This window comes from Xenopus tropicalis, chromosome 6, assembly GCF_000004195.4.
Source record: "Xenopus tropicalis strain Nigerian chromosome 6, UCB_Xtro_10.0, whole genome shotgun sequence".
NCBI lineage: Eukaryota > Metazoa > Chordata > Amphibia > Anura > Pipidae > Xenopus > Xenopus tropicalis.
The window spans coordinates 4,625,925-4,648,294 of record NC_030682.2 but is presented as its reverse complement, the minus strand read 5'-3'; the positions used below and the strand labels follow the sequence as shown (position 1 = coordinate 4,648,294).

The 22,370-nt window shown below is 50.8% G+C and overlaps 1 protein-coding gene and 1 pseudogene across 1 annotated transcript in view; both read right to left on the bottom strand.

Moving 5' to 3' along the window:
- LOC101734654 overlaps nt 1-22,370 on the bottom strand; it is a 151,358-nt pseudogene that overhangs the window by 3,769 nt on the left and 125,219 nt on the right.
- Nucleotides 1-22,370, bottom strand: part of LOC101733242 (oocyte zinc finger protein XlCOF6-like) — a 255,372-nt gene that overhangs the window by 219,944 nt on the left and 13,058 nt on the right. The window lies entirely within an intron of this gene.

The window sequence follows — 22,370 nt, the reverse complement described above, 5'->3', positions numbered from 1 at the left end:
ATATCATCTTTAAAAAATCTGTTATATCAAACAACAAAAGAAATCATATAGTTATAGGGAACACAGAACTTTTAATTATTATTAATAAGTACCACGGGTCCATTTCACTTCCTACCGGCTGCTTTCTCAGCCCATTGCACTGCAGCATGCCAGCCAATAAGCAGTTAGAGAGAACCCATAAATCTTCCCTGTATGAAGGCAGAGCTGTGATTGGTTGGCCCATCTTTCTGTGCTTCTGCCAATGACATGTCTTCAGCTGCATAACTACCCCGGCCTGCCTTCCCTCTGTGGGGCCCATGGGCAATACTATCCCATGATTTGCCACAGCATGGTGACATGGTATGAGTGTACATGCAGGTGTGGGGCATGGGGGCAAATTTTGCACCTGGGCCTGGAGAACTATAGTTACACCTTTGCTTGTATTTCACTCATTTGTAACATGTCCTCTAATAAAGGGGCATTTGTACAGGTAACAGTTCTTTATTGCCCAGCCTGAAATCTCCTTCCATATATCAGTCATTCTTGCCTACATAACGAGGCCAGTTTTTCAAAATGCTCCTCTTTGCCTTTTTTCCATTTAATGGGAGATTTATCCTAATGTGCATTTTGGGCTGGATTATTGTACCAGTAGATTTGTGTGATTACAAACAATTAGGTCTATGCCCACTGAGCAGGCGGGGAACAAAATAACCCTAGCGGGAAACATGTGAGCCGTGCCCTCCAGCTGCACAGCCGCGATCTAGAAATCTGATGGGCAGCTCTGCCATAGATTGCTGTGGTACCTATGGCACTGCCAGGGGAACTCACACTGATACCTGCCCCCCTGGCACCAGCAGGGGTATAATTGGTATCAGTGCTGATGTTACTCACTCCCTGGCTACTTACCCCCATCAGTAAGTGGCGCTGCTAAGCTTTCCATTGGGTTCTGATGGTCCTCAGGGTCCAGTTCTTCTTTTTTTATCTTCATCTGTATTATTTCTGGCTTTGGCTCTGGGGAAGCTGGGAGTAAGGGAGAGACAGGGCCGTGTAAAGCTGGGAGTAAGGGAGAGACAGGGCCGTGTAAAGCTGGGAGTAAGGGAGAGACAGGGCCGTGTAAAGCTGGGAGTAAGGGAGAGACAGGGCCGTGTAAAGCTGGGAGTAAGGGAGAGACAGGGCCGTGTAAAGCTGGGAGTAAGGGAGAGACAGGGCCGTGTAAAGCTGGGAGTAAGGGAGAGACAGGGCCGTGTAAAGCTGGGAGTAAGGGAGAGACAGGGCCGTGTAAAGCTGGGAGTAAGGGAGAGACAGGGCCGTGTAAAGCTGGGAGTAAGGGAGAGACAGAGCCGTGTAAAGCTGGGAGTAAGGGAGAGACAGGGCCGTGTAAAGCTGGGAGTAAGGGAGAGACAGGGCCGTGTAAAGCTGGGAGTAAGGGAGAGACAGGGCCGTGTAAGCTGGGAGTAAGGGAGAGACAGGGCCGTGTAAAGCTGGGAGTAAGGGAGAGACAGGGCCGTGTAAAGCTGGGAGTAAGGGAGAGACAGGGCCGTGTAAAGCTGGGAGTAAGGGAGAGACAGGGCCGTGTAAAGCTGGGAGTAAGGGAGAGACAGGGCCGTGTAAAGCTGGGAGTAAGGGAGAGACAGGGCCGTGTCTCTAAGGATAGAATTCCTTAATACATCAGAAATAGTTATCTACTCTTCCTTTGACTCTAATATATATATAATACCCTGTTATTAAGTATTAAAAAGTGAATGTATATATATTATCTTGTGGATGCTTGCCATTTATTGAATAATATCTATTGGTCAATGTTCCTTTTGATTAATTATTGAATGTATATCAGGGAGTGTTTAGTGGATTTTTTATAAGAAGTAATAATTTCAATTTCTTTTTGTCATATTCATATTTAAATAAATTAATTATTTTATTGAATAATTGTCATGATTTCTCACCTTGTACCAATTGATTGGGAACGCTCGATATCGAATTCAGAGTTGGGCATATATTATTTAAGACGCCTCCTGTTTTACTAATAAGGAGCCTATGATTTTTTTATATCATAATAAAATTAGAAATTAATCTAATTTTATTAAATATACGCATAATTAGCCCGACATGCCCCCATCATCCCCCTCTGCCCCAGCCCAAGCCCCGCCCACAAATACTGCCCCCATCACCCCCCTCTGCCTCCATAACAATTAATTCCAATCGGCAGATATAGAACATCTTAGTAGTATTTATAAATTTATCCCAGTGCTCTGAATAGGAAGTTCCCATGTAAGTGACCCGGCACTACCATGTTTCCCCGAAAATAAGACACTGTAGGTAGGTGTGGGTTAGGTGTGCTGGGTTTACTTGGATGGGTTGAACTTGATGGACTCTGGTCTTTTTTCAACCCTATGTAACTATGTAACTGTCTTATATTTTTTTAAGCTCCAAAATATGCACTAGGACTTATTTTCAGGGGATGTCTTATTTTTCCATGAAGAAGAATACAGTACACATTTATTCCATCGTTTGGGTGAGATTTATCGCCCACCCTAATTGGGTGTCTTATTTTCGGGGGGTGCCTTACTTTCGGAGGATGTCCTATTTTCGGGGAAACAGGGTAAGCTGGGGAGAATACAGCAAAGTCAAAGTATCACATTCACTGCCATCCCAGAGTCTAGGTTTCTGCTCACTTCATAGAAGGTAAAGTTAAGCTTGTTCAGTTCCCTGGGATGAATTCTTTCTGGTGCCAGACCTTTGTTTACTTTCACATATGCCCATCAATAGATATATTATTATTACAACTGGGTTATTATCTGGTTCCACAGTTGTGCAAACAGACAAAACAATAACAGTTCATGATCTCTGCTTTATCATCAACCAACTGACCTCCCTTATATACTAAGGGTCCCACCACTTCTTGTTTTGTTTTCTGGTAACATATTAAAAAAATAATTTTGTATGTATTTTACTCCTTGCTGCAGTGACCTTGTCATTATTTAGTTTAGCTCCCCTGACTACTTACCAAATAGTAGAGCTGCTGAGCTTTCATTTGGGGTCTGATGATCTTCAGACTCAGATTCTTCTTTCTTTATCTGCAATATTTCTGCTTGTGGCTCTGGGGAAGCTGCTAATGGCAGAGACAGGGCTTCCTTAATTCATTGAACAATAAATGAATAATGGCTACTGACCCCCATCAGGCACTGATCCATAAACATGTCAGTACCCCAACATTCTATATGCTACCAAAGTAAATCTGGGCAATACTAATACTGGCCGGGGGCACAGACAGGCAGGGGGACTTCACACAGGGACATGGGGCCCCAAACTCTCAGGGCAGAATCTATGTCTGAACTCATTGTCCGACACATTTTATTTTTAGTTTATTTGCCCCCCCCTAAAGCTGGGCGGTATGACCAAAAATTTATATCACGGTATTTTTCAAAATTAAATCGGTGACACAGTATTTGACGGTATTTTATTTTAGGTATGTAGCTGTTCAGAAAGAGATGTTCTCCATCCCTTCGGGAACATTGACTGGGTATTCATACTAAGGGAAATATTCTTTCCTTCTGGTCATTTACTTAGATGCAGGTTTATGAGACCTTTCAACAAAGAATTCTGCTTTGCAACGCATTATCAACAATTAATGGGCTTGGTTATGCTTCTGATTATGTTTTTTTAATGTTCTAAGGCAATTTTAAAGTGGACCTTTATTAAAGATACAAAATTGTCTAAAAGAGCACTGCCCTCATAAAACTAGGGTCACAGGTGGAATGTAGCAGGGCTAATATGAAATTCCACATGTACCTCCTCTACAACCCCACGCCCTTAAAGGAGACATATCATATAAAAATGATGAATGTACCAGGGAATTATACTCCTCTAGATATAGAAGGATTGTGCTTAAAGTTGTGTTTCTGACTGATTTATTGAGAAATTCCCCCAAACCCCACTAGCCCCGCCCATCTGTGCCACTTCCTGCTGGCTGAATTCTCTGGATGAGCTGGGGAGCCGGCGGCCCTCCGTACCCTGCACTGTAGGATAGGAACCAATCAGCAGCTAGGCTGACCTGATAGGGAACTGAAGCCTGTCTGTGCTTGTGTGAGTGCAGGGCTGTGATTGGCTCTCCACCTCCTACTGTGCTTCTGGCAGGGACCGTTAGGACACGCCCACCCCTCATGTGAAACCCAGACAGGGACCTGAGAGGATCTATAGGGAGCTCCAATAAAGGGGCCATTGTTACAGATAGGGTTAATGTTTAGCCCAAAGGGAAACCAGCACCGGATATTATTCATAATTGCCTACAGGGTTAGGGGTTTTCCCATTTATCCAATATGTCTCCTTTAACGGCCCTGCTCCTTCCCTGCACCACCCGTTCCTCTGACAAGTGTTACTATCTTTTTATTTGCTTTCAAAATTCAGAGTTGTGCAGTGGGGTTAACAGGCACCTACCTGGACCTGGTTTAAACTGGGCATGCTCTGTCAGCAGTCGCACAAGTGGTGTGAGATGGTGCCTGTTAGACCTGCTGCACAGCTTTTCATGGGAACAGGTAGTGTGGGGAAGGGGGCCTTAGAAACTCTTCAAAGCAAGGAAACCTATTGCCAGAGTTTTGACCTTTAAGTGGTTGTAAAGTAAAAAAATAGAAGTCTTGTTTGCAGGTTCCATTAAAAAAATAAAACTATACTTTGTAAACAGTTCTACCTACAGCCCCTCCCCACCATATCCTTTGCTCCAAGACAGGCGGAGACAGGCCCTTTTATAAAGTTGCGCCCGTGCATACTGACGTCACGTACGCACGGGCGCAACTTTCTCAACCGCAACCCCGATCTACACCGGTATGGGGGTATTTGAAAAACTAATATCAGCTTTTTTAAAAAAAACGGTATTCGGTATATGGCGGTATACCGCCCAGCACTACCCCCCCCCGTCTGAGGTTTTCTTCTATCCCCACAGTAGGGAATTTGGGGGTGGATAATTTGGGGGTGCAGTCGGATTTCTCAAATTAAGTGGAAACCTGAAGTGGATTTACATGATCCCTAACTGAACTGTAAGTTGATATATATCTGTGTGTGTGTGTGTGTGTGTGTGTGTGACCGGCACAGCTTATTTACTGGCTTAAGGAATCTCAGCCATTACTTGTGGTGCCGAACTCATCTCTTTCCTCCCTCTAATTCACTGAACATTAAATGAATACCGGCTACTTACCCCCATCAGTAAGTGGCGCTGCTGAGCTTTCCATTGGGGTCTGATGGTCCTCAGGGTCCGGTTCTTCTTTCTTTATCTGTAACATTTCTGGTTGTGGCTCTGGGGAACCTGCCAGTAAGTAATGGGCACTGTCATGTAAAGCTGGGAGTAAGGGAGAGACAGGGCCGTGTAAAGCTGGGAGTAAGGGAGAGACAGGGCCGTGTAAAGCTGGGAGTAAGGGAGAGACAGGGCCGTGTAAAGCTGGGAGTAAGGGAGAGACAGGGCCGTGTAAAGCTGGGAGTAAGGGAGAGACAGGGCCGTGTAAAGCTGGGAGTAAGGGAGAGACAGGGCCGTGTAAAGCTGGGAGTAAGGGAAAGACAGGGCCGTGTAAAGCTGGGAGTAAGGGAGAGACAGGGCCGCGTAAAGCTGGGAGTAAGGGAGAGACAGGGCTGTGTAAAGCTGGGAGTAAGGAAGCGCCTTATTAATAGGGAAACGTTACTCACCGGCCCCAGGAACGGGATCCATTTCCCTCTTTATTGTGGGCAGAGGCTCCTCAGTGTCCGGCTCTTCATTCTCCCATTTCCCCTCTAACCTCCTTGGTTCCATCTCTGGAGAACCTGACAGCAAGGAACAGAAACCCACCATATAAAGCTGCCTGTGGGGCTGCGCTTGGGCCCCCCCTCTGATATTAGTGCAATAAATACATGTTGTACAGGGAGGGGTTTATCCAATCAGTAAACTGCCCCTCTCTATCAGCCCCTGCAGCGGGATTAACCCCCAGTCCCACAGCCGCCCCTCTCTATCAGCCCCTGCAGCGGGATTAACCCCCGGTCCCACAGCCGCCCCTCTCTATCAGCCCCTGCAGCGGGATTAACCCCCAGTCCCACAGCCTCCCCTCTCTATCAGCCCCTGCGGCGGGATTAACCCCCAGTCCCACAGCCGCCCCTCTCTATCGGCCCCTGCAGCGGGATTAACCCCCAGTCCCACAGCCGCCCCTCTCTATCGGCCCCTGCAGCGGGATTAACCCCTAGTCCCACAGCCGCCCCTCTCTATCAGCCCCTGCGGCGGGATTAACCCCCAGTCCCACAGCCGCCCCTCTCTATCAGCCCCTGCAGCGGGATTAACCCCTAGTCCCACAGCCGCCCCTCTCTATCAGCCCCTGCGGCGGGATTAACCCCCAGTCCCACAGCCGCCCCTCTCTATCAGCCCCTGCAGCGGGATTAACCCCCAGTCCCACAGCCGCCCCTCTCTATCAGACCCTGCAGCGGGATTAACCCCCAGTCCCACAGCCGCCCCTCTCTATCAGCCCCTGCAGCGGGATTAACCCCCAGTCCCACAGCCGCCCCTCTCTATCAGCCCCTGCAGCGGGATTAACCCCCAGTCCCACAGCCGCCCCTCTCTATCAGCCCCTGCAGCGGGATTAACCCCCAGTCCCACAGCCGCCCCTCTCTATCAGCCCCTGCAGCGGGATTAACCCCCAGTCCCACAGCCGCCCCTCTCTATCAGCCCCTGCAGCGGGATTAACCCCCAGTCCCACAGCCGCCCCTCTCTATCAGCCCCTGCAGCGGGATTAACCCCCAGTCCCACAGCCGCCCCTCTCTATCAGCCCCTGCAGCGGGATTAACCCCCAGTCCCACAGCCGCCCCTCTCTATCAGCCCCTGCAGCGGGATTAACCCCCAGTCCCACAGCCGCCCCTCTCTATCAGCCCCTGCAGCGGGATTAACCCCCAGTCCCACAGCCGCCCCTCTCTATCAGCCCCTGCAGCGGGATTAACCCCCAGTCCCACAGCCGCCCCTCTCTATCAGCCCCTGCAGCGGGATTAACCCCCAGTCCCACAGACAGTGCAGGGAGGAGGAGGAGGAGGAGGAGGTGGAGGAGGAGGAGGTGGAGGTGGAGGAGGAGGAGGAGGAGGAGGAGGAGGAGGAGGGAGAAGGAAAATCACTTACCCAGCAGCCCAGGGACACAGAATAAGGCAGTTACAGGAAGGGTTCAGCCTTTCCCTCTATCCGGTCTGAAACTAGAGAGAAGCACAAAGATCTCTCACCCCTCCCCCTGGGAAGGCAGCTCCGCCCTTTAGCCAATGAGCTGGTTCGGTTTCAGACCAATCAAACAATGGCTTCCCTCTCAGAGTTGTCCCTGCCCCAGAGAGGCGGCCATATTGCTGGTGGGCAGATGCAGATCAGGAGAGCTGGCAGTGCAGGAGCAGCCGCATGTGGGCACCAGAATAAAGGGAAATGGGATTACAGAGCTCAGTGGATCTGCCTGCAGAGTTTTACTGCTTTCTACTTGTTACTGAATAGAACTGACAGTGAGTGAGTGGCTGAGAGCAGTGCATGCTGGGTAGCTGCCAGGTTACAGACAGGGTTACAATATATTTCAGTTACTTAATGCTTTTGCCTTTGGGACAGTGCAGACTCAGTAACTTCTACATGGGACATGTTACTGTACAGAGCAAGCAGTGTGGCAGCTCCTACTTGTTAAAGGGGGACATATTGTGTGAGAAACTATATTGTGCCAATGAATTGTACTCATATAAATATAGAAGGAATGGGCTTTGAAGGGGTTGCCCACCTTTCCTCCCTGCTAGCCAAGAAATGCTAGGTTATGCCCCCTGAGTATGATAATATGGGGAGAGTCTGTCTGTGTGGGAATAAGCGGTTTAAGACCCCCCCGAACATTCATAGCAGAGACAGCAGCTCCGGATCATGTTACCTGCCTGTAACTGTAGCAGCCAATCAGAGGGGAGACAGGAAGTAGCCACGCCCAGTAGCTTTAGAAGCTCCTACTGCCAGTACTCAGGGTTACACAGAGCTTCAATGCGCTGACACACAGGCTTGTGCAGAAAGGGGTCAGCGACCCCCCCACTGACTCCTGCCCTATACAGAAACGCTATCTGCTGAGGTAATTTTCTCTAATATAGTGGCCATTTTATTAAAACACCCAACATCCCCCGGCAGGGCATTCCCCAACCCCCTCACTGCCCTCACCGTGAGGAACCCCCTACCCAATATCCCCCGGCAGGGCATTCCCCAACCCCCTCACTGCCCTCACCGTGAGGAACCCCCTACCCAACATCCCCCGGCAGGGCATTCCCCAACCCCCTCACTGCCCTCACCGTGAGGAACCCCCTACCCAACATCCCCCGGCAGGGCATTCCCCAACCCCCTCACTGCCCTCACCATGAGGAACCCCCTACCCAACATCCCCCGGCAGGGCATTCCCCAACCCCCTCACTGCCCTCACCGTGAGGAACCCCCTACCCAACATCCCCCGGCAGGGCATTCCCCAACCCCCTCACTGCCCTCACCCTGAGGAACCCCCTACCCAACATCCCCCAACCCCCTCACTGCCCTCACCGTGAGGAACCCCCTACCCAACATCCCCCGGCAGGGCATTCCCCAACCCCCTCACTGCCCTCACCGTGAGGAACCCCCTACCCAACATCCCCCGGCAGGGCATTCCCCAACCCCCTCACTGCCCTCACCGTGAGGAACCCCCTACCCAACATCCCCCGGCAGGGCATTCCCCAACCCCCTCACTGCCCTCACCGTGAGGAACCCCCTACCCAACATCCCCCGGCAGGGCATTCCCCAACCCCCTCACTGCCCTCACCGTGAGGAACCCCCTACCCAACATCCCCCGGCAGGGCATTCCCCAACCCCCTCACTGCCCTCACCGTGAGGAACCCCCTACCCAACATCCCCTGGCAGGGAATTCCCCAACCCCCTCACTGCCCTCCACCGTGAGGAACCCCCTACCCAACATCCCCCGGCAGGGCATTCCCCAACCCCCTCACTGCCCTCACCCTGAGGAACCCCCTACCCAACATCCCCCAACCCCCTCACTGCCCTCACCGTGAGGAACCCCCTACCCAACATCCCCCGGCAGGGCATTCCCCAACCCCCTCACTGCCCTCACCGTGAGGAACCCCCTACCCAACATCCCCCGGCAGGGCATTCCCCAACCCCCTCACTGCCCTCACCGTGAGGAACCCCCTACCCAACATCCCCCGGCAGGGCATTCCCCAACCCCCTCACTGCCCTCACCGTGAGGAACCCCCTACCCAACATCCCCCGGCAGGGCATTCCCCAACCCCCTCACTGCCCTCACCGTGAGGAACCCCCTACCCAACATCCCCTGGCAGGGAATTCCCCAACCCCCTCACTGCCCTCACCGTGAGGAACCCCCTACCCAACATCCCCCGGCAGGGCATTCCCCAACCCCCTCACTGCCCTCACCGTGAGGAACCCCCTACCCAACATCCCCCGGCAGGGCATTCCCCAACCCCCTCACTTCCCTCACCGTGAGGAACCCCCTACCCAACATCCCCCGGCAGGGCATTCCCCAACCCCCTCACTGCCCTCACCGTGAGGAACCCCCTACCCAACATCCCCCGGCAGGGCATTCCCCAACCCCCTCACTGCCCTCACCGTGAGGAACCCCCTACCCAACATCCCCCGGCAGGGCATTCCCCAACCCCCTCACTGCCCTCACTGGGAGGAACCTTAAATGAGGGTTTGTTCATTTTATTCTGTCCCTTTTATTCAGTATTCTAGCGGAACTGCTCCCCCCCCTTATTGCCCCTCTTCCTTCACTCGCCTTAATCTAAATGGAAATGACCGGCACTGATGCAGATAAATCCCACTGACACAGTGTTGGTTCCAGCTCTGTATTTCATTTATTCCTGCTTGGTATGAAGGTTAACGATTACAGTTTTAAGGTAATTAAGGAAATTGACATCTAAACTGCCCTTTGGCTCAACAGGTGGGATTTTTCCTAAATATCTGTAATCTCTTCATATGAGATAGTGACTGGTTATAGATTGGGATAAATAAGTAGGGTGTATAATAAAATGGACCAAGAAAAGAAAAACACGGCCTGTATGTTTAGCAATACTTTCCCGCTGCCATTTGGGTCACATCTCTGGCTCATTTGCCCCCAGCAATTCCCATTTTGCCCCAGTAGTAACTGTGTGAATCCCAGTATAATATTTGTGCTTCTCTGCCTGTACCCAGAAGCCCCTGCTGTGTATCAGCAATTGCACAGTGACTCCTCCCCCTGAGCGTCTCCTCCTCTTCCTCATGGTGTCCCTGCACTTTATATGAATAAGTATATTACAAATTGCCTGATTGGCTGAACATATCACACCGGTTAAAAACATTAGGTTTCTCCTGAACATCTATTGCTCTTGTGAAAGGAAACAGAAGCCATCTTGTTTTCTTAACTCCATCTTGTTCATATCATTTAATATTAGAGGGTTTTGAAATATGCTTAAGTTGTTTTTCTGTTAAAAAGCTATGTTTGATGGGTTCTGCCGAGTTTGCCTGACAGAGGGGCCCCAACTGTCCTTATCCCTCCCCCCATTGGGTTTGTGTGAGGGGCCTTGGTGTGTTGGCCAACTGGGCCCCACTGCCTGTTCTGCTTTAGAGATAACAGAGATAACTACTGATAGGAGTGTTTCAGAGCAAACTATATTATGAGCATGTTTTGTGACAGTCGTCAGAGTCTCATTTTGGAGACAGCTCCGTCAGGACTGTCTGTACACTCTCTTTGTACGAATAAACATATCTACAATCAAACTGGCCGTCCAACTGTTTCACTGTAACACTGTATGTTAAAGAACTTTTTTCCTCATTCTTTACAGGTCAATGGTTTCTCCCCAATGTGAATTTTTTCATGTCGACGAAGGTCATGATTTTCAGTAAAACTTTTGCCACATTTTGAACAGGTGAATGGTTTCTTTCCGGTGTGATTTTTTTGGTGGCGATTAAGGTTGCTCTTTTCAGTAAAACTTTTTCCACATTCAGAATAAATTTTTTTGTGTATGTGAAACATGGACATTGCAAAAACTTTTTCCACATTCAGTTCAGCTGAATGGTCTCTTCCTAGTGTGAATTCTTTCATGTATAAGAAGCGTCTTCTTTATAGCAAAACCTTTCCCACATTCTGTACAGGTGAATGGTTTCTCCCCAGTGTGAATTCTTTCATGTATACGAAGCTTATTTTTTATAGCAAAACCTTTCCCACATTCTGTACAGGTGAATGGTTTCTCCCCAGTGTGAATTCTTTCATGTATACGAAGCTTATGCTTTATAGCAAAACCTTTCCCACATTCTGTACAGGTGAATGGTTTCTCCCCAGTGTGAATTCTTTCATGTATACGAAGCTTCTTCTTTATAGCAAAACCTTTCCCACATTCTGTACAGGTGAATGGTTTCTCCCCAGTGTGAATTCTTTCATGTATACGAAGAGTGCCCTTTTCTGTAAAACGTTTCCCACATTCTGTACAGGCGAATGGTTTCTCTCCGGTGTGAATTCTTTCATGGATTTTGAGATGGCTTTTGCGAGAAAAGCATTTTTCACATTCTGTACAAGTGTATGGTCTCTCCCCTGTGTGGATTCTTTCATGGGTTTTAAGATCTCCTTTGCGAGAAAAGCCTTTTTCACATACTTTACATTTAAAAGCTTTCTCGCCTGTATGAATTGCTTGGTGCCTGCAAAGCTTTTCCAAGTCAGAAAATGTTTTACTACATTCACTACATACATAGGGCTTGCATTTGTGAGTTGTTTCATGCATCCTGAGTTTTCTCTTTTCAGAAAATTTTTTCCCACATTCTGTACAGGTGAATGGTTTCTCCCCTGAGTGAATTTTCTGGTGTGAGCGAAGATTCGACTGTTTAGTATAAGTTTTCCCACATTCTGTACAGATGAATGGTGTCTCCCCTGAGTGAATTTTCTGGTGCAAGCGAAGATTTGCTTGTATAGCAAAAGTTTTCCCACATTCTGTACAAGTGAATGGTTTCTCCCCTGCATGGATTCTTAAGTGTGTAACCAAACTCGGTAACAAAGAAAATCTTTTCCCACACTCTGTACAGCTGTATAGTTTCTCTCTGGAGTAGCTTCTCAGTTGTTTCCCACAGAGGTGGGCGAGAAGATGGCTATTCACAGTGAAGGTTTCCCCACACTTATAGCAGATAAAACCTGATCCATCAGAGCTTGTTAAGCAATCGCCATCTCTTGTGCCGGACTCCGAGTCAGTCTCTGGTTTGGGCAGTTCAGCAGAGTCTAAATTGGGTTCCGCCTTCATGTACCTCCCTAATAACAACAAACAGGAGAGAGCTGAGGGGGAATAGATATTATCTGTAAGGAACTGTTATATCAAACAATAAGGTACAAATCATATAGTTATAGGGAACACAGAACTTTTAATTATTATTAATAAGTACCACGGGTCCATTTCACTTCCTACTGGCTGGTTTCTCAGCCCAATGCACTTCCGCAATGCCAACCAATAAGCAGTTAAACCAACCTCACAAATCTTCCCTGTATGAAGGCAGAGCTGTGATTGGTTGGCCCATCTTTCTGTGCTTCTGGCAATGACATGTCTTCAGTTGCATAATTACCCCGGCCTGCCTTCCCTCTGTGGGGCCCATGGGCAATACTATCCCATGATTTGCCACAGCATGGTGACATGGTATGAGTGTACATGCAGGTGTGGGGCATGGGGGCAAATTTTGCACCTGGGCCTGGAGAACTATAGTTACACCTTTGCTTGTATTTCACTCATTTGTAACATGTCCTCTAATAAAGGGGCATTTGTACAGGTAACAGTTCTTTATTGCCCAGCCTGAAATCTCCTTCCATATATCAGTCATTCTTGCCAACATAACGAGGCCAGTGTTTAAAAACGCTCCTCTCTTCCCGTTGTTCTGGGCCGGGCACCTTTTCCTAAATCTTCTATTGGTGAATAAAGGATAAGTCAACTCACAATATTATTTGTCCAGGTATTTGCATTAGCCACACCAGGAATCTGCCCTAGGGTAAGAGAGTAATTGTCCCAATACAGAAATATGGATCAGGTTCTGGGCTGCTTTCCATTCTATCTCGACCCAACCAAAAAGCAGGTTGGAGGGTTTTCACACTGTGGACTATCTGGCAACATCAAAACCAAAATGTATTTGCTGCTTCCTGTTACGGGCACAGGTAGTGAACCTTTGTGTGTATTATTGTTCCATTTCTGTTATTGGCCTTTGCCTTTTTTCCAATAAATGGTAGATTTATCCTAATGTGCACTTTGGGCTGGATTATTTTACCAGTAGATTTGTTCTAGATTAGGTCTATGGCCACTGAGCTAGGGAACAAAATAACCCTAGCGGGAAACATGTGAGCCGTGCCCTCCAGTAGCCAAAGCCTAGAAATCTGATGGGCAGCTCTGCCATAGATTGCTGTGGTACCTATGGCACTGCCAGGGGAACTCACACTGATACCTGCCCCCCTGGCACCAGCAGGGGTATAATTGGTATCAGTGCTGATGTTACTCACTCTCTGGCTACTTACCCCCATCAGTAAGTGGTGCTGCTGAGCTTTCCATTGGGTTCTGATGGTCTTCAGGGTCCGGTTCTTCTTTTTTTATCTTCATCTGTAATATTTCCGGCTGTGGCTCTGGGGAAGCTGCCAGTAAGGGAGAGACAGGGCCGTGTAAAGCTGGGAGTAAGGGAGAGACAGGGCCGTGTAAAGCTGGGAGTAAGGGAGAGACAGGGCAGCGTAAAGCTGGGAGTAAGGGAGAGACAGGGCCGCGTAAAGCTGGGAGTAAGGGAGAGACAGGGCCGCGTAAAGCTGGGAGTAAGGGAGAGACAGGGCCGTGTAAAGCTGGGAGTAAAGGAGAGACAGGGCCGTGTAAACCTGGGAGTAAGGTAGAGACAGGGCTGTGTAAAGCTGGGAGTAAGGGAGAGACAGGGCCGTGTAAAGCTGGGAGTAAGGGAGAGACAGGGCCGCGTAAACCTGGGAGTAAGGGAGAGACAGGGCCGCGTAAAGCTGGGAGTAAAGGAGAGACAGGGCCGTGTAAAGCTGGGAGTAAGGGAGAGACAGGGCCGCGTAAAGCTGGGAGTAAAGGAGAGACAGGGCCGTGTAAACCTGGGAGTAAGGTAGAGACAGGGCCGTGTAAAGCTGGGAGTAAGGGAGAGACAGGGCCGTGTAAAGCTGGGAGTAAGGGAGAGACAGGGCCGTGTAAAGCTGGGAGTAAGGGAGAGACAGGGCCGTGTAAAGCTGGGAGTAAGGGAGAGACAGGGCCGCGTAAAGCTGGGAGTAAGGGAGAGACAGGGCCATGTAAAGCTGGGAGTAAGGAAGTGCCTGTGTTGGATCAGAAATACTTCATACAGGCTTTATAGGGGTTATGGGCAAATATTTCTATAGAAACAGAAGCTGCTCATTCTTCTGGCACCTAATGATTCTCAGGCACAGCTGTACCCAGCCAAAGCCCCGCCCACAAATACTGCCCCCATCATCCCCCTCTGCCTCCATAACAATTAATTCCAATCGGCAGATATAGAACATCTTAGTAGTATGTATAAATTTATCCCAGTGCTCTGAATAGGAAGTTCCCATGTAAGTGACCTGGCACTAAGCTGGGGAGAATACAGCAAAGTCTAAGTATCACATTCACTGCCATCCCAGAGTCTAGGTTTCTGCTCACTTCATAGAAGGTAAAGTTAAGCTTGTTCAGTTCCCTGTTATGAATTATTTCTGGTGCCAGACCTTTGTTTACTTTCACATATGCCCATCAATAGATATATTATTATTACAATTGGGTCATTATCTGGTTCCACAGTTGTGCAAAGAGACAAAACAATAACAGTTCATGATCTCTGCTTTATCATCAACCAACTGACCTCCCTTATATACTAAGGGTCCCACCACTTCTTGTTTTGTTTTCTGGTAACATATTAAAAAAATAATTTTGTATGTATTTTACTCCTTGCTGCAGTGACCTTGTCATTATTTAGTTTAGCTCCCCTGACTACTTACCAAATAGTAGAGCTGCTGAGCTTTCATTTGGGGTCTGATGATCTTCAGACACAGCTTCTTCTTTCTTTATCTGCAATATTTCTGCTCGTGGCTCTGGGGAAGCTGCTAATGGCAGAGACAGGGCCTCCTTAATTCATTGAACAATAAATGAATAATGGCTACTGACCCCCATCAGGCACTGATCCATAAACATGTCAGTACCCCAACATTCTATATGCTACCAAAGTAAATCTGGGCAATACTAATACTGGCCGGGGGACTTCACACAGGGACATGGGATCCCAAACTCTCAGGGCAGAATCTATGTCTGAACTCATTGTCCGACACATTTTATTTTTAGTTTTTAGGTTTTCTTCTATCCCCACAGTAGGGAATTTGGGGGTGCAGTCGGATTTCTCAAATTAAGTGGAAACCTGAAGTGGATTTACATGATCCCTAACTGAACTGTAAGTTGATATATATCTGTGTGTGTGTGTGTGTGTGTGTGTGTGTGACCGGCACAGCTTATTTACTGGCTTAAGGAATCTCAGCCATTACTTGTGGTGCCTTTTCTTCTCTCTTTGCATATAAAGCAGAAGGGTCTCCCTCTAATTCACTGAACATTAAATGAATACCGGCTACTTACCCCCATCAGTAAGTGGCGCTGCTGAGCTTTCCATTGGGGTCTGATGGTCCTCAGGGTCCGGTTCTTCTTTCTTTATCTGTAACATTTCTGGTTGTGGCTCTGGGGAACCTGCCAGTAAGTAATGGGCACTGTCATGTAAAGCTGGGAGTAAGGAATTATACTGGGAATTATGTCTGTAGGGCAGAACCTCCTGCTGGGGTTTAACCCTTCCTGTCCCCCCAGCAAAGCTGAGCTCTGTGTAACCAGATGGTCTGTGTCCTACAGAAACGTTACTCACCGGCCCCAGGAACGGGATCCATTTCCCTCTTTATTGTGGGCAGAGGCTCCTCAGTGTCCGGCTCTTCATTCTCCCATTTCCCCTTCAACCTCCTTGGTTCCATCTCTGGAGAACCTGACAGCAAGGAACAGAAACCCACCATATAAAGCTGCCTGTGGGGCTGCGCTTGGGGTCCCCCCTCTGATATTAGTGCAATAAATACATGTTGTACAGGGAGGGGTTTATCCAATCAGTAAACTGCCCCTCTCTATCAGCCCCTGCAGCGGGATTAACCCCCAGTCCCACAGCCGCCCCTCTCTATCGGCCCCTGCAGCGGGATTAACCCCCAGTCCCACAGCCGCCCCTCTCTATCGGCCCCTGCAGCGGGATTAACCCCCAGTCCCACAGCCGCCCCTCTCTATCAGCCCCTGCAGCGGGATTAACCCCCAGTCCCACAGCCGCCCCTCTCTATCAGCCCCTGCAGCGGGATTAACCCCCAGTCCCACAGCCGCCCCTCTCTATCAGCCCCTGCAGCGGGATTAACCCCCAGTCCCACAGCCGCCCCTCTCTATCATCCCCTGCAGCGGGATTAACCCCCAGTCCCACAGCCGCCCCTCTCTATCAGCCCCTGCAGCGGGATTAACCCCCAGTCCCACAGACAGTGCAGAGAGGAGGAGGAGGAGGGAAAATCACTTACCCAGCAGCCCAGGGACACAGAATAAGGCAGTTACAGGAAGGGTTCAGCCTTTCCCTCTATCCGGTCTGGGTAAACACAGAAGCACAAAGATCTCTCGCCCCTCCCCCTGGGAAGGCAGCTCCGCCCTTTAGCCAATGAGCTGGTTCGGTTTCAGACCAATCAAACAATGGCTTCCCTCTCAGAGTTGTCCCTGCCCCAGAGAGGCGGCCATATTGCTGGTGGGCAGATGCAGATCAGGAGAGCTGGCAGTGCAGGAGCAGCCGCATGTGGGCACCAGAATAAAGGGAAATGGGATTACAGAGCTCAGTGGATCTGCCTGCAGAGTTTTACTGCTTTCTACTTGTTACTGAATAGAACTGACAGTGAGTGAGTGGCTGAGAGCAGTGCATGCTGGGTAGCTGCCAGGTTACAGACAGGGTTACAATATATTTCAGTTACTTAATGCTTTTGCCTTTGGGACAGTGCAGACTCAGTAACTTCTACATGGGACATGTTACTGTACAGAGCAAGCAGTGTGGCAGCTCCTACTTGTTAAAGGGGGACATATTGTGTGAGAAACTATATTGTGCCAATGAATTGTACTCATATAAATATAGAAGGAATGGGCTTTGAAGGGGTTGCCCACCTTTCCTCCCTGCTAGCCAAGAAATGCTAGGTTATGCCCCCTGAGTATGATAATATGGGGAGAGTCTGTCTGTGTGGGAATAAGCGGTTTAAGACCCCCCCGAACATTCATAGCAGAGACAGCAGCTCCGGATCATGTTACCTGCCTGTAACTGTAGCAGCCAATCAGAGGGGAGACAGGAAGTAGCCACGCCCAGTAGCTTTAGAAGCTCCTACTGCCAGTACTCAGGGTTACACAGAGCTTCAATGCGCTGACACACAGGCTTGTGCAGAAAGGGGTCAGCGACCCCCCCACTGACTCCTGCCCTATACAGAAACGCTATCTGCTGAGGTAAACAGTAGCCATTTTATTAAAGAGATACAGTACTCATTTTATTGCAATGACCTGCTAAAATAGCTTCATTTATGTGAAGGTGAGCTGCCCCTTTAAGAAGTAGTGTTTGGGGGGGGGGTAACTTATTCTTTATATCTTCTTTAAGAGCTTGGGGGACAAAGTGCCCAGAATCACAGGAAGGCTTATTAATATATTTATATAAAACCCAGGAAAGGCAGATTTACCTCAAAACTTTCTGTTACAAAAGGGCACAGATCCCCCCTCTAAGGTTTCTGGGTATTGATTTAATTCTCAGGCCTAATAGGGCCGGGCACTGGGACCGTACGGTGAGAGAAGAAAGTATTGGACACTATAGCCCCATGGATAGAATGAAAATTGTTCTTTTATCCCACGTGAGGACCAAACGGTGATCAAATAATATTTGTTTCTTTTGTTTAAAATTCCCAGTGTGCCCCAGGTTTTTGCTCTTTGTATAAACACAGAGATATACAAACATAGGTTAGAGTGAGTGTATATATATATATGTGTGTGTGTGTGTGTATAGATAGGTAGGTGTAAGTATATGGGCAGTACCCAGCCCAAGCCGCGCCCACAAATACTTCCAACATCATCCCCCTCTGCCCCAGCCCCGCCCACAAATACTGCCCCAAAATACTGCACCGTGAGGAACCCCCTACCCAACATCCCCCGGCAGGGAATTCCCCAACCCCCTCACTGCCCTCACCGTGAGGAACCCCCTACCCAACATCCCCCGGCAGGGCATTCCCCAACCCCCTCACTGCCCTCACCGTGAGGAACCCCCTACCCAACATCCCCCGGCAGGGCATTCCCCAACCCCCTCACTGCCCTCACCGTGAGGAACCCCCTACCCAACATCCCCCGGCAGGGCATTCCCCAACCCCCTCACTGCCCTCACCGTGAGGAACCCCCTACCCAACATCCCCCGGCAGGGCATTCCCCAACCCCCTCACTGCCCTCACCGTGAGGAACCCCCTACCCAACATTCCCCGGCAGGGAATTCCCCAACCCCCTCACTGCCCTCACCGTGAGGAACCCCCTACCCAAACATCCCCCGGCAGGGCATTCCCCGACCCCCTCACTGCCCTCACCGTGAGGAACCCCCTACCCAACATCCTCGGCAGGGCATTCCCCATCCCCCTCACTGCCCTCACCGTGAGGAACCCCCTACCCAACATCCCCCGGCAGGGCATTCCCCAACCCCCTCACTGCCCTCACCGTGAGGAACCCCCTACCCAACATCCCTCGGCAGGGCATTCCCATCCCCCTCACTGCCCTCACCGTGAGGAACCCCCTACCCAACATCCCCCGGCAGGGCATTCCCCAACCCCCTCACCGTGAGGAACCCCCTACCCAACATCCCCCGACAGGGCATTCCCCAACCCCCTCACCGTGAGGAACCCCCTACCCAACATCCCCCGACAGGGCATTCCCCAACCCCCTCACTGCCTTTACCGTAAGGAACCCCCTACCCCAACATCCCCCGGCAGGGCATTCCCCAACCCCCTCACTTCCCTCACCGTGAGGAACCCCTACCCAACATCCCCCGACAGGGCATTCCCCAACCCCCTCACTGACTTTACCGTAAGGAACCCCCTACCCAACATCCCCCGGCAGGGCATTCCCCAACCCCCTCACTTCCCTCACCGTGAGGAACCCCCTACCCAACATCCCCCGACAGGGCATTCCCCCAACCCCCTCACTGCCCTCACCGCGAGGAACCCCCTACCCAACATCCCCCGGCAGGGCATTCCCCAACCCCCTCACTGACTTTACCGTAAGGAACCCCCTACCCAACATCCCCCGGCAGGGCATTCCCCAACCCCCTCACTGCCCTCACTGTAAGGAACCCCCTACCCAACATCCCCCGGCAGGGCATTCCCCAACCCCCTCACTGCCCTCACCGTGAGGAACCCCCTACCCAACATCCCCCGGCAGGGAATTCCCCAACCCCCTCACTGCCCTCACCGTGAGGAACCCCCTACCCAACATCCCCCGGCAGGGCATTCCCCAACCCCCTCACTGCCCTCACCGTGAGGAACCCCCCTACCCAACATCCCCCGGCAGGGCATTCCCCAACCCCCTCACTGCCCTCACCGTGAGGAACCCCCTACCCAACATCCCCCGGCAGGGCATTCCCCAACCCCCTCACTGCCCTCACCGTGAGGAACCCCCTACCCAACATCCCCCGGCAGGGCATTCCCCAACCCCCTCACTGCCCTCACCGTGAGGAACCCCCTACCCAACATCCCCCGGCAGGGCATTCCCCAACCCCCTCACCGTGAGGAACCCCCTACCCAACATCCCCCGGCAGGGCATTCCCCAACCCCCTCACTGCCCTCACCGTGAGGAACCCCCTACCCAACATCCCCCGGCAGGGCATTCCCCAACCCCCTCACTGCCCTCACCGTGAGGAACCCCCTACCCAACATCCCCCGGCAGGGCATTCCCCAACCCCCTCACTGCCCTCACCGTGAGGAACCCCCTACCCAACATCCCTCGGCAGGGCATTCCCCATCCCCCTCACTGCCCTCACCGTGAGGAACCCCCTACCCAACATCCCCCGGCAGGGGCATTCCCCAACCCCCTCACCGTGAGGAACCCCCTACCCAACATCCCCCGACAGGGCATTCCCCAACCCCCTCACTGCCTTTACCGTAAGGAACCCCCTACCCAACATCCCCCGGCAGGGCATTCCCCAACCCCCTCACTTCCCTCACCGTGAGGAACCCCCTACCCAACATCCCCCGACAGGGCATTCCCCAACCCCCTCACTGACTTTACCGTAAGGAACCCCCTACCCAACATCCCCCGGCAGGGCATTCCCCAACCCCCTCACTTCCCTCACCGTGAGGAACCCCCTACCCAACATCCCCCGACAGGGCATTCCCCAACCCCCTCACTGCCCTCACCGTGAGGAACCCCCTACCCAACATCCCCCGGCAGGGCATTCCCCAACCCCCTCACTGACTTTACCGTAAGGAACCCCCTACCCAACATCCCCCGGCAGGGCATTCCCCAACCCCCTCACTGCCCTCACTGTAAGGAACCCCCTACCCAACATCCCCGGCAGGGCATTCCCCAACCCCCTCACTGCCCTCACCGTGAGGAACCCCCTACCCAACATCCCCCGGCAGGGAATTCCCCAACCCCCTCACTGCCCTCACCGTGAGGAACCCCCTACCCAACATCTCCCGGCAGGGCATTCCCCAACCCCCTCACTGCCCTCACTGTGAGGAACCCCCTACCCAACATCCCCCGGCAGGGCATTCCCCAACCCCCTCACTGCCCTCACAGTGAGGAACCCCCTACCCAACATCCCCCGGCAGGGCATTCCCCAACCCCCTCACTGCCCTCACCGTGAGGAACCCCCTACCCAACATCCCCCGGCAGGGCATTCCCCAACCCCCTCACTGCCCTCACTGTGAGGAACCCCCCTGAAAGAAAACAGGAGCCATCTTGTTCATATCATTTAATATTAGAGGGTTTTGAAATATGCTTAAGTTGTTTTTCTGTTAAAAAGCTATGTTTGATGGGTTCTGCCGAGTCTGCCTGACAGAGGGGCCCCAACTGTCCTTATCCCTCCCCCCATTGGGTTTGTGTAAGTGAGGGGCCTTGGTGTGTTGGCCAACTGGGCCCAACTGCCTGTTCTGCTTTAGAGATAACAGAGATAACTACTGATAGGAGTGTTTCAGAGCAAACTATATTATGAGCATGTTTTGTGACAGTCGTCAGTCTCATTTTGGAGACAGCTCCGTCAGGACTGTCTGTACACTCTCTTTGTACGAATAAACATATCTACAATCAAACTGGCCGTCCAACTGTTTCACTGTAACACTGTATGTTAAAGAACTTTTTTCCTCATTCTTTACAGGTCAATGGTTTCTCCCCAATGTGAATTTTTTCATGTCGACGAAGGTCGTGCTTTACAGTGAAACTTTTGCCATATTCTGTACAGGTGAATGGTTTCTCCCCAATGTGAATTTTTTCATGTAGATAAAGTTTGTGCTTTTCGGTGACACATTTCCCACACTCTATACAGGTGAATGGTTTCTCTCCGGTGTGAATTTTTTGGTGGCGATTAAGAGTGCTCTTTTCAGAAAAACTTTTTCCACATTTTGTCAGGAACACGCCACTCTCAGACGCACGTGACACCGGGACGGGGAACAAGGGGTTACACTCAGTCCCCTTACACAGGAGTCCCCAACCACCGGGCCGGGGGCCAGTGCCGGGCCGTGGGCTGCGCTAAACTGGGCCACCTCTGGTCCCAATAACCTGTGATTCCAACTCCATGACAACTGCTATGCGAAGCCCAGGGAGCTTTCTACTGATTGTGAAAAGGACCAAAGTACTTAAAGCTCCATATTAAGTGTCAGGGGATGTCACCACTTAGGTGGGAGTGAGAAGAGCGAGGGGGCTGGGTGCATCTAGTTGCAGGGAAACAAGCTCAGGTCTATACCCACCACCCCTGGTCCTCGGAAAAATTGTCTTGCTTGAAACCGGTCCATGGTGCAAAAAAGGTTGGAGACCACTGCCCTTACACACAGGTTAGACTAATGTCAGACACCCCCAAATGCACCACCGCCCCAAATAACTATTCGCTGCCACCATCTATTATTAACAGGCGATAGAAACCTAATACACAAATGTATCACACACTCTGGCTCCCTGTAGTTAGGGTAAGATTTCACTAATTCAACAAGCACTCTAGCAGCCAAAGGGTTAAATTACAGTTACACACACTCCCCTGCTAGCAGTCAACTAGCTAACTGTCATTTACTCAGACAACATCCCCTCTACTCACATAGCCAAGCAGTTAATGCATTCAAACATGTATACAAGGTACGTGGGATCTTTATAGAGCC